The following is a 12,946-nucleotide window of genomic DNA, read 5'->3' as shown; positions in this document are numbered from 1 at the left end:
CATTTGATCTAACATCAAAGCTGATTGTAAAGTAGCAGTTCCAGGAAGGGTAGATGAATAGCACAACAATACTACAGAAGAGAATAGCACCCAATGAAGAGAGAGACAGTTTTCTGAGTACTTTAAAATTACTCTTGAGTAAAAGAGAATGTTTTGCTAAAGAGTGGTAGCTGTGAAGCCAGAAACCGCCACACATCTTGGACCTAATTCACATTTACACTGCCAGTGGCTGCCAAGGGACTTAGAGGAAATAAGAATCAGGGTCCCCTATCTCATGTTGTAAAATAATCATGAAGACTTAGATCTAGGGAGTAGGGAAGGTTCCTCTTGCTTAATTTTCATCTTAAATGGATCTGAGTTGCTCTTCAGTGTGTGGGCCATGAGCAAATCTTGAATAAACTGAGGCTCATACTGTACATAATTTCTTTTAACAACTGAATGAGAAACCAAAAGAGACTTTTTTGCATATATTGGTCCCCACATAGGCTTATGGTAAAGAGCTTCATAAATGCTGAGCGCTGCTGGAAATGTAACTCCCCTGGTTCTACCTTAGCTCATATGTTTTGGGAGTGCTGCTCTATCAAGAATTTCTGGTGTGAAGTGGGTCAAAGGATCAGTTGGATATTGGATGCTAAAATGGAAACCCTCACCCTTAAGTTTCATTCTTGGAATTATTTTGATACCTGGAGATTCTCTGGTAACAAAGCAGCATGGTTCCAATGTGCGGCTTTGGTTGATAAAAAATTATTCCGCAAAAATGGGAAAGTCAAACTCTACCAAATATTGATATTGCTCACTGATATTGCTGTCCTCACAGCTAACAAATGACTGGGATTCTGCAGCAAGGGAATGCCTTAAAATACAAAGCAATTTCAGCTGACTTTTTTAGAGATCTATGATAAACAGAGAACCTGAAGATAGAGATGTTGCTTCCCCTCCTGTCCATTTATCTTAGCCCTCTTTATGTACTTTGTGTATTATGATGAATCTATTATTGTGGTTTATTTGTTGTATATGGAAAAAAATAATAAAAATATATAAATAGCCATTGAGCAAGTCTGGCAATGACTTATAGACCCTTTAATATTTCAACAAGGCAATGGAAACTATTGGGAAATTTGAGAACATTTCTCCTGATCAAGAAAATATTGACAAAATTCATGCTATTGGGTAATGTTTTTTAGTCTTATGGTGCAACAGGCTGTTAATAATTAATGTTACTATTAGATTTATTGTGGTAGTGCATGGGGACCCAAACAGGGATTAGAGTGATAGGATACTAGGCACTGTACACACAAATAACACAGAGACCTTCCTGCCTTAGACAATGTAGACAGTACATTGTGGGTGAATAAATTGATAATTGGGGTTTAGAGATAACAAGGTAGCAGAAGAATAGGTGCATTTGCCTAAATTAGTAGCCACAGTAGTCTCAGCCACTAGCCCAGGGATCAGCAACCTTTGGCCCGCGGCCCACTGGGCCGGTTTGTTTACCTGCCACGTCCACAGGTTCAGCTGATCGCAGCTCCCACTGGTTGCGGTTTGCCCCTCCAGACCAATGGGGGCTGTGGGAAGCAGCGGCCAGCACATTCCTCAGCCTGCGCCGCTTCCCACAGTCCCCATTGGCCTGGAGCGGCAAACCGCGGCCAGTGGGAGCTACAATCGGCCAAAACTGCAGACGTGGCAGGTAAACAAACTGGCCTGGCCCACCAGGGGCCATGGGCCAAAGATTGCTGATCCCTGCCCTAGCCTAACCAATTTCAGTAGTTTATAAATGAAGGGTGTTATCAGTCTTGCATTGTTTAGTCGGTCTGACCAACACTGTGACAGAGAAGGATGGATTTCCCCCCAATCATAGCCTGTTCTGAAAATTATGAATACTGCAATTTTCATTTATTGTACACAATCTCCATGATTTGGGGTATTTGGGGATATTTGCTTTGGGCAAACTCAGCATTCCGTGCCCTGGGGTTTGAGAGATTCATTATATTTAGTTGTAGTCCAGAACATACAAGCCTCTGAGTGACAGGACAATAAGAGGAAGCAGCATTTCAAGAGCCAGCAGAGAAGCTGCCAGACCCACCAGTCAGTTAGGATCTTCAGAGGCAGAGTAGCAAGCAGCAGTGGCGGAGAAAAGTTTGGGGGTCAAAAACTGGATTAGGCAGAAGCCTAAAGTTGTAAGGAAAATTGGGGATCAGGTAGGAGTATTACTGCAGTGATCAGCGGTGGTAGGGTTTGGGGACTGAATCAAGAGGGGAATAAAAAGGCATCGTGTGGGGTGTCAGTGGAAGATCCACAGAGGAACAGGTAGAGCCAAGGAGCGAGAGGAGGAGGAACAGAACAAGGAAAGAAGAACTAATAATAAGACAATCAAGAGTGAAGTGTGAAGGGAAGGGTTGAAGAGACAGATTAAGAGGGAGAGAGAGAAGACAAGAGTTGCAGAGAGATAACATTTGTGTTTGGGATTGACGCTTAAGGCTGCGTTAAATCAGATTATTGGGAGTGGTTTCCTGGGAGAGGGACAAGCAGGAGCAACAGGTTTAGCTGTTTACACACCTTTGCAAAAGGAAGTAGCGTTTCTGTTAAAGTTAGGTGCCTTGCAGGATCCAATACATACCCTCTTGTCCAAGATTTAGAAGAATTAGTAAGGCATTGCAACCAAGGTTATCTCGTGCTATAGACACAGTAGCACTGAAAAAGCCCTGCCTTACCCTATTCTCCACAAAGAGAACCATAGTTCTTGGATGTTGTGACAGAAAAAGTGGGGAGGAAGAAAAATCAAGCATAACACAGTATTATGCAGACTCATTTACACAGAATTTCTGCACCCCATATATCATAGCTATAAAGGTGACCAAGAGAACCTACTTCTCCTTTGCCAAAAGCCACCCCCTGCAAAACTTTTCCAGAGATTATTAATTTTAAATCTAGATTGCCTCTGCTCAAATTTGTAATACAGCATCTGTAATTGCAAGGAATTATCATTTTATTTCTCAGAGACGATAGCCTGCATCTGGGATTGTCTCAGAGGTCATTGCACTCAACAAACTGAGAACAAGACCAGAAACACAATGTCTGCTCTCCTTTCAAGAATTCAGCCCATTCACATAGAAATTATCATGGAAACACTGACAAAAATCACTTCCACTATCGATTTAATCTGACAGTACACAACATTTGGAATCCCTTCTATCAAAGCTAGCTAACACTTTCTTTGATGAGGAGAACCTACTATCAGGGGTGAAAGTAAGTTGAAGGGGCAGGGCTGAAGGGGATCAGAGCCAGCCCCAGCCCACCCTGTAAGGTAAGTGCCCCTCCCCTTCTCCTCCTCCCCCCCCCCCCCCCGCCTTCCTCCCAACCAGGGTAGCAGCCCGGGGCTTCCCTGCTTCTACTGCCCCGATCCTTTAATTAGGCATCGGCGCCCTGGCAAAGCGGCGGGGCTCCAGCAGCTATTTAAAGGGCAGGGCAGCAGAGGCAGCTGAAGTCCTGAGTCCCCGCTACCCCAGAGCTCTGGGGGCTGTTTAAAGGGCCTGCGGCTCCCCTGCTTCTACCGCCCCAGGCCCTTTAAACAGCTGCCGGAGCCCCTCAGCCGCTACCCCAGGGCTCCAGCAGCGGGGTTCTGGAGGCAATTTAAAGGGCTTGGGGCTTCAGCCACAGCTGGGAGCCCCAGGCCCTTTAAATTGCCCCCTGGGAAAGCCAGGCTGCCCCAGTACGGTGCACTGGCTCTTGCCAGTTAGCCGTACTGGGGCGTACCGGCTTACTTTCACCTCTGCCTACTACCCTCCTTAAAACATGCAATAGCCTCACCAGTACTTAAAAGAAACACTTCTTACCAGTAAAGCTCTCACAAAGCATTGCTCAATGATTAACCTCCTTTTTTTAGACAGGCTAACTGAAAAGCTAGCATACAATAGTCTCTGGTTCCATATGTGAACTGCCAGTTTCCTGGATTCTTCTGCCAGGCTTCAAGATAGAGTAGAATTTGTTGTTCTGGTGGAGACTTCCTCCTGTCCACAGACAATGGACTAACATATATATTCATCTTATTGGACCTCACTGCAACATTTTGGCGCCACTGAATTCACCAAATATTCCTGTCTTGCCTCAATGGAAACACACTGAAGTGACTAGGTCATTTCTTCCAGCTCAGATATGCAATCATTCCTCCTCTTCCTCCAAAACTTTCATCTTCTGGGTCCCACAAAACTCAATTTTTTATTCCATACAAATCAACATCTATATGAAGATCTTGGTACAGTTGGTGAAACAATGTGTGAGCTGAAGTATCAGCATTATACGACCACCACCTCTGCTTCTCCTCTGGAGCAAATATTAATCATATGATCTCCCAGCTGTCTCAGTGTCTGGCTGAAATCAGCTCTGGATTGAAGAACAGCTGTGTGAAGCTGAACCCAGAATACACTGAGGTGATATAACATTCCAAGTGCATCTGCTCTTACATTAAGTCAGTCTACACCTTTTGGACCCTTTTTATTCCCAACGTCTATGGGATATCCAAATAGCAATGATAGCCAAATATGTCAAATTTCCATCTGTGGCCAGCCAGAGGATAACACCCCACTTTATGGGACATAGCCCCGACCCCAATGATCCATGTGTTTGTGATCTCCAAGCTTGATTACTGCAACTTATTATAACTAAGAAATAACCACACATCCTAAAACAGTTCCTAAAATGTTGCAGGTCTGCTCCCTGGAACACAGGCTGTCATGAACACATCACATCATTGTCCCATTTTCTGCAGTGGCTCTGCAGTGACTACAGTATCCAGTTCAAGAACCTTCTCAATATTCAGTCCTCCATGGAATTGGCTCTACCTCCCTGAGGGAGAACCCCTTCCTCTGTGTTCATGACCACCTACAGGAGTAATTACACTGGAAAAAAATAATTGTGTCTACCATTATGGAAGGTTTTGAGAGCAGGAGCATAATTGCCATAGGAGCTGGGCATAGAGTATTAAACTCAATCCTTCATTAAATGAATGGCCACCGACCAAACCACTTTGAGGACTGCATGGAAAACTCAGTTTTCCTACTTAGCTTTCATCCAATAATTTCTTCTGAGACACCCCTCCCCAGCCCCCCGCACATAAGCAAATAAATTATGCATTTTACCTACAGTCTGGGAAGGAAGAAAGAGACAGATTTTAATTCTATTTTTGAATACTTAGAGGAACTGAGATACAAAGAGGGCCATATAGTATCTAGACAGATAGCTGTAAAATACTTGTGAATATTGAATAATATGATCCTATGAACCACAGCAAATCAAACTAAGTGCTTTCATTCAGAAATGTTTTCATAAATTAATCTGAACTGTTCAGCAAGCACAACTCAGAGCTCTTCACTCCACTTCCACTTTATTCCATCTATCCATATTAAGAAAAGCAGACAACATTTGAATATTAAATATATGCATTTCATTGAGCAATTTAATTGCAGCTGCCTCCATAACTGCCAGAATACCTTAAACATTCATTATGACCAGGTATTAAGGAAGATTTGTTATGGGTGGGATTCCTCCCCATGAATTATGGCATACATTACATTAGCTACCTCTGTCCCACTGATGGTTTTGTCTATAAATAGGATTAGGCAAACTGGCAGGTGGGAGCCTTTAAGGATTTAAAAGTATGTTATACAGCTGGGAGGAGGTAGGTGTATGGCAGGATAAAGTCATTATCATTTGTGTTTTCATGTACCAGATGACAGAAAGAGAAAGTTGTGACAACTTTTACAGGGTTGGAAAGTTAAAATGTTTTGAAAATAATGATACACAATTGGGCATTCATGTACAGGTGCCATACTGCACTGGATGGGACTAAAGGTAGTTAAAAGGAAGGTCATTTCCTACCTCTGTAGTTTCATATGTGGAAGGGTTTTTATTATTTTTTTATTAAGGAGAGAGAGTGGAAGAGACAGAAATTATAACATTATTTCACTGTTGTATATACAGATATACACAAACACACATTCTTTATTGTGGTGCCAAAGAGGAGCCTGGGATAGTGGAGAGAAATCTGTGATTTAGTTGCTGGTACAAGAGTATTCAAGATGTGGAGAACTCTGTACTTATCCTTGAATGAGGAATAGCACTTGGAGGTTCAAATAATTCTGAACTAGTCTCACTGTGGCAATTTACTCTACCTGCTGTACCTCACTCATTTTGACTGTACAGTTGAGCAAATTGGAAAACAGCTGCTTCATGCAAAATGAAGTATCTTTTATATATATATATAGTGAAGTCCCAGCCCTATTGAAGTAAATTACAACAAAATAAACATTCACTAACTTTTTCAGTGGAGTCAGACTTTCACCCATCATAAATATGACCTATCTTCCAAGTTATATTTAAAAAAAAAAACTTTTAAATGGTACCTCTCTTTAGTCATCCCTGCTGGAAAACAATTACTGCTGCATAATCCAGTCATTTCAAATAATACTGATCCAGATTGACTTCCTAGCCCTGCTTTTCTCCAGTACAAGAGCAATATGTGTGTGTGTGTGTGTGCACGCACGCGCATATATATACAGATAACATCACTCTGAGTAGTTTATAAAAATCTTTTCAACCTTCTCAGTGCATTTTTATGGGAATGGGAGGGGGAAAGGTTCACACTACAAAAATGGAGAAATGAAAATACTCTTAACTTCAACTGTTCATTAAAATACCGTTTCTAATTTGAAACATAGTTTAATGAAAAATTTAATCATGTTTCCAAATGGAAGTAAGGAATATGCATAAGTTTTAGTGGAGAGTTTGAAATGGAAATGAGATTTTCTTGTTTAAGCTAGAGAGGCAGGGATATTTTGGGTGTTTTAGCATGCAAAAGTCACTACCCTTTGCCCAGCCATCCACTATTAAATCATACCACCAAGTATTGATTTGGCACTGAAAAATTTCTCTATTTAAAATTAGAGAAGGTACAAAACTGGAACTCAATATCTTAACACCTTGTTCCTCCAATTTTTGATGAATGGTTTCAAACCTAGGCCCAAAGTGAAGTCCAAAGTTTGGTACTATGAATGGAAGTAAAACCTTGGGACTGTATTTTGTTTCTGATTCATGTGAAGTAGAAATACCAGGAGAGCTGTTGTTTTTCCAATTATCTGATAATACCAGGAACTAGAGGGGTTATCTGGAGATTCACTCACCAGTAAAAAAAGCTCCCCTCTCCAAAATCCCATGATATCTGAGGTGAATTGGAATTAGGGCCAGTAGAAATATTTTGAATTCAGCATTTTCCAATCACAAAATAGTAAAATCAAAATTTTTCACAGAAAAAGAATAACTGTGGCAGAATTTTTCTTCGGTAAAATCTAAACAGAGTAAGTCCCATGATGCACCATAGTGTCTCAGCCAAGGGGGTGAGCACCAGTCACCATAGAAGATGTAGTCTGGCTGGGAGCAGGGCCCATAGGAACAATGGGGTCATGAAGGACTCAGAATTACAACTTTCATGAGGCACTGTGGCAGCACAGGTGAATGCAGAGATTAATGTTGACCAGAATTAAATGTTTCCATTTCCAAACTCAAATGTTTCAAACTTTTTTCCCCATGAAAAGGGTTGACGTTTTGACTTTTCATCCTGATTCAGAACACGAACAAATGATGAAATATCAGAATTTCTCAGAGGATGGAAATGTCATTATTTGGTCAGCTCTAGTTAGGATGAAGACTCCCCTCCCACCCCACCCACACACACCCAGCATTCTGGCTCCATTTCTCTCAGTGCCCAAGAAAGGAGGATAGAACATATGTCAATGTAGAGAATAATAACCCCCGGGCAGGGTCTTATCCCCAGAGATGGGGGAGAAGTGGTAACCTCCAACCAGTGAGGCTGTCCCTGAGGAATGAGTGAAAAGGAATTCCCTTGCACAAATCCTAATAGGATACAAGGAGCAGCGTGTATGAGATGTGCTATTTTGATGTGTTGCTCTTTACAATTAAGTTCACAATATGAGAGAACTTGGCTTTACCGGAAGAAGGATTTTTTAAAAAATCTAAATAATTAAAAAAAAAAGTCACACCCACATACAAAAAGACAAAAACCAACCAACCAACCCCCCAAAACAACCCTCTCCTTCAGACAGAGTTTCTGCTAAACGTGTCATCTACAGAACAGATGATGTTTGGGTTTTATTGTCACTCATTTTAATTGATCTTTTCTCATTCTTGTAGCTGAGGAGCTCTGATCGAAATTGAAGTCAACAGAAAAAAATCTCATTGCCTGAGGCTTTGAATCATATTCAGAGGATGGAAGAACTGGCACTGTAGGATGAGATTTTTAATCATCCAGGTGACTTGGGTGCTCAACTCCTGTTAAATGCTACTAGAAATGGTTGTCCAAGTTTCTTAGGTGGTTTGAAGACCTTAGCCCTAATCTTAGTTTAGAAAAATGTTTCTAAACTCTTAAAGCTGTGGTTTAATCACTACACTATTAAACATGATTAGAATCTCATGAATGAGGCTTCATCTGGGAAAATTAATATGTTTAAATTCTAGGCTAAAAGCTCATGTGCTTGATCAGAATTTATATTTTACTCCAATATTTGCATAGCACTCACGGAAAAGTCTTACCTTTTCCTTCTAACTATACAATCATTTAAGAACAATTAATCAAGACTTTATTGAAAATTAATTGTTCTTTATAAAAAGCTATAGAAACACCTTTTCAGAGTAATTTCACCATTTTAAAAAAATAGAAAAGTCTTTTACTGACCTCTGAGGTCTCTGAACTGCTGAATGCATCAATATGCTTATCATAAAAGAACAGATGAATTCAAAGCAATCCTGGCTATATCTAATGTATTATGAATATAAATAGAGCTTCAGAGATATAGCTATGGTGAAAACTAATCAAAAATTTTCTGGCGTTCCTTATGTATCCCTGAGAGAATGAAGCCCCTTATAGAAATTTCCCTTTGTTGGGTCTCCTAGGAAAATTAAAACATGCAAGTTTTGCAAACTATTGTTACCAGCTAGCAGTAAACATTTCAGGTATGTTTCAGAGTAACAGCCGTGTTACTCTGTATTCTCAAAAAGAAAAGGAGTACTTGTGGCACCTTAGAGACTAACCAATTTATTTGAGCATAAGCTTTCGTGAGCTACAGCTCACTTCATCGGATGCATACTGTGGAAAATACAGAAGATGTTTGTATACACACAGACCATGAAAAATGGATGTTTATCACTACAAAAGGTTTTCTCTCCCCCCACCCCACTCTCCTGCTGGTAATAGCTTATCTAAAGTTATCACTCTCCTTACAATGTGTATGATAATCAAGGTGGGCCATTTCCAGCACAAATCCAGGGTTTAACAAGAACGTCTGAGGAACAGTGGGGGGGGGGGGAGAATAAACAAGGGGAAATAGGTTACTTTTTATAATGAATCAGCCATTCCCAGTCTCTATTCAAGCCTAAGTTAATTGTATCCAATTTGCAAATTAATTCCAATTCAGCAGTCTCTCTATGGAGTCTGTTTTCGAAGTTTTTTTGTTGAAGGATAGTCACTTTGAGATCAGAAATCGAGTGACCAGAGAGATTGAAGTGTTCTCCAACTGGTTTATGAATGTTATAATTCTTGACATCTGATTTGTGTCCATTTATTCTTTTACGTAGAGACTGTCCAGTATGCCCAATGTACATGGCAGAGGGGCATTGCTGCCACATGATGGCATATATCACATTGGTAGATGTGCAGGTGAATGAGCCTCTGAGAGTGTGGCTGAAGTTATTAGGCCCTGTGATGGTGTCTCCTGAATAGATATGTGGGCACAGTTGGCAACGGGCTTTATTGCAAGGATAGGTTCCTGGGTTAGTGGTTCTGCTGTGTGGTATGTGGTTGCTGGTGAGTATTTCCTTCAGGTTGGAGGGCTGTCTGTAGACAAGAAATGGCCTGTCTCCCAAGATTTGTGAGAGTGTTGGGTCATCCTTCAGGATAGGTTGTAGATCCTTGATAATGAGTTGGAGGGGTTTTAGTTGGGGGCTGAAGGTGACAGCTAGTGGCATTCTGTTATTTTCTTTGTTAGGCCTGTCCTGTAGTAGGTGACTTTTGGGAATTCTTCTGGCTCTATCTGTTTCTTCACTTCCGCAGGTGGGTATTGTAGTTGTAAGAATGCTTGATAGAGATCTTGTAGGTGTTTATCTCTGTCTGAGGGGTTGGAGCAAATGCGGTTGTATCGCAGAGCTTGGTTGTAGACAATGGATCGTGTGGTGTGGTCAGGGTGAAAGCTGGAGGCATGTAGGTAGGAATAGCGGTCAGTAGGTTTCCGGTATAGGGTGGTGTTTATGTGACCATCGTTTATTAGCACTGTAGTGTCCAGGAAGTGGATTTCTTGTGTGGACTGGATCAGGCTGAGTTTGATAGTGGGATGGAAATTGTTGAAATCATGGTGGAATTCCTCAAGGGCTTCTTTTCCTTGGGTCCAGATGATGAAGATGTCATCAATATAGCGCAAGTAGAGTAGGGATGTTAGGGGACGAGAGCTGAGGAAGCGTTGTTCTAAGTCAGCCATAAAAATGTTGGCATACTGTGGGGCCATGCGGGTACCCATAGCAGTGCCACTGATTTGAAGGGATACATTGTCCCCAAATGTAAAATAGTTATGAGTAAGGACAAAGTCACAAAGTTCAGCCACCAGGTTAGCCGTGACATTATCGGGGACAGTGTTCTTGACGGCTTGTAGTCCATCTTTGTGTGGAATGTTGGTGTAGAGGGCTTCTACATCCATAGTGGCCAGGATGGTGTTTTCAGGAAAATCACCGATGGATTGTAGTTTCCTCAGGAAGTCAGTGGTGTTTCGAAGATAGCTGGGAGTGCTGGTAGTATAGGGCCTGAGGAGGGAGTCTACATAGCCAGACAATCCTGCTGTCAGGGTGCCAATGCCTGAGATGATGGGGCGTCCAGGATTTCCAGGTTTATGGATCTTGGGTAGCAGATAGAATATCCCAGGTCAGGGTTCCAGGAGTGTGTTTGTGCGGATTTGATGGGCATTCAGCCCTGATAATAAATCTGCATTCATTTGCATCTTGAATATTACAAAGCAATTAATTCAAGGACTACTGAAAATGTATTTTGTATCACTGATATATTTTCACTTGCTATTATTTTAATTTTAATGCACCATCCTAACACTTGTGAACATACTTACCAGAGGGAAAAATACTACAAGCAAAATAAAACACCCACAAAATCTATCCTAGTTAGACTCTACATAAAAACATAGGCCATCACATATTTCTAATATTCAAGTATGTCCTTTGTTCTTTTCTGTGCTTTTTCTCTCAAATGGATGTTTTGGGCTGAGTACTTTGAAACTGTTGTCATCATATGAGGCATAGACAATGAAGGAAAACAACCTGATAGCTGTATATGCTGATGGTGTACCACTTATCCCCTCCCCTCTTCGCTTTCTCTTTCTGCCTGGATGTTTGTTACAGACCATAACATGGGTGATAGATGAACTCTTGGTTTTCTTGAGATATAAAACAAACTATACCAAGTCTGAAAATACTAATATGAATGATGAGTCCTCAATGACTAGTTTGCATTTCAGTTGGCCCTGAAGAGGTTACATGTGTAAGCAATAAACATGTCACTATAATGGTTGAATCTTCACAAAACAGGAATCTTGTGTCAACTGGCTGAAAAATAGAATATGGTATGAACTGACTTCCTACCTTGCTTACTGAGTATCCAAAATAGTCTTCAGTATGTCTGCAAGACAGGATGGCAAAATACTTCTAAAATGATTCTCTTGACTTAAAAAGTACTTACACTGTGTTAAGGAACGGAATTAACTTCCCCATGATATAAAATGATGCATCCAAGTTTGTCTTTCCTCATTATGATGTGCCCTTTTATAACAGCACTGTCTCATGTGTACTGGGTACATTGATTAGATTCACTATTGCAGTGTTTCCCAAACTTGGGTGCCGCTTGTTCAGGGAAAGCCCCTGGCGGGCTGGGCTGGTTTGTTTACCTGCTGTGCCCGCAGGTTCAGCCGATCGCAGCTCCCGCTGGCCGCGGTTCACTATGCCTGGCTAATGGGGGCTGCAGGAAGTTTGGGAAACACTGCACTACTGAAACTAAACACAACTGCCATACTTCTTATTAAAAATCACTGCACCTCACAGTGATGATGTGATAAGGGAAATTGATGAGTACTTGCTACCCTAGGGATTCTAACAAGAAATGCACAAAAACAGACTTCAGGAGAGATTCTGGGGGTTTGCTATCCATGAGACAGAGTTATGAAAACATTCTAAAAGTGCTAAAATCATAATAGGGCTTGAATTGATTTGTATAGTTTGGACAAGGAAATCCACTGAGCAGATTGAAATTCTGCCCTCATCCTATTCTGGGGACAAGTCTACAAACTCTCTGTTGGTCTGATCCTCTTCCCATGACATACTCATTCTCTTCATAGCAGCAGGAGCAGGCCTTATTAAGGAACTCCTATGGGGTGAGATCATGGCTCCATTGAAGTCAATGGGAATTTTGCCACTAACTTCAATGGGGCCAGGATTTCACCCCTTGACCTTATGGGTGTTCTGTGCATAAAGACCTTATAAGATTGGGCCCTGTTATGCCATGGTATTAGTTTTACAGCACTCATTCCTACAATTCTTCTCAAACTGAATCCCAAATGACTTCAGTGAGAGTAATTTTGAGATATCTACATAAAACAGGATGGGTTGAGTATGTGATTAGTTTCGTCCCTTTGAACCATAGGTATTTGAGGCTTTAAGTATAATTCTTGTAGTTGTCTGATTCTAGTGATTCCATGAGTTTTAATTTTCTTTGTTTTTATTGTATTTTAAAATAAATAAGCAAAAACTTTTAAAGTAAACCATATCCCCTTGTTTCAAAGGGGTCAAAATGAAATAATCTTGCCTGCTGCGGCAGCTATCAAGTTAATTC

This window comes from Lepidochelys kempii, chromosome 1, assembly GCF_965140265.1.
Source record: "Lepidochelys kempii isolate rLepKem1 chromosome 1, rLepKem1.hap2, whole genome shotgun sequence".
NCBI lineage: Eukaryota > Metazoa > Chordata > Testudines > Cheloniidae > Lepidochelys > Lepidochelys kempii.
This window is presented reverse-complemented; position numbering follows the sequence as displayed.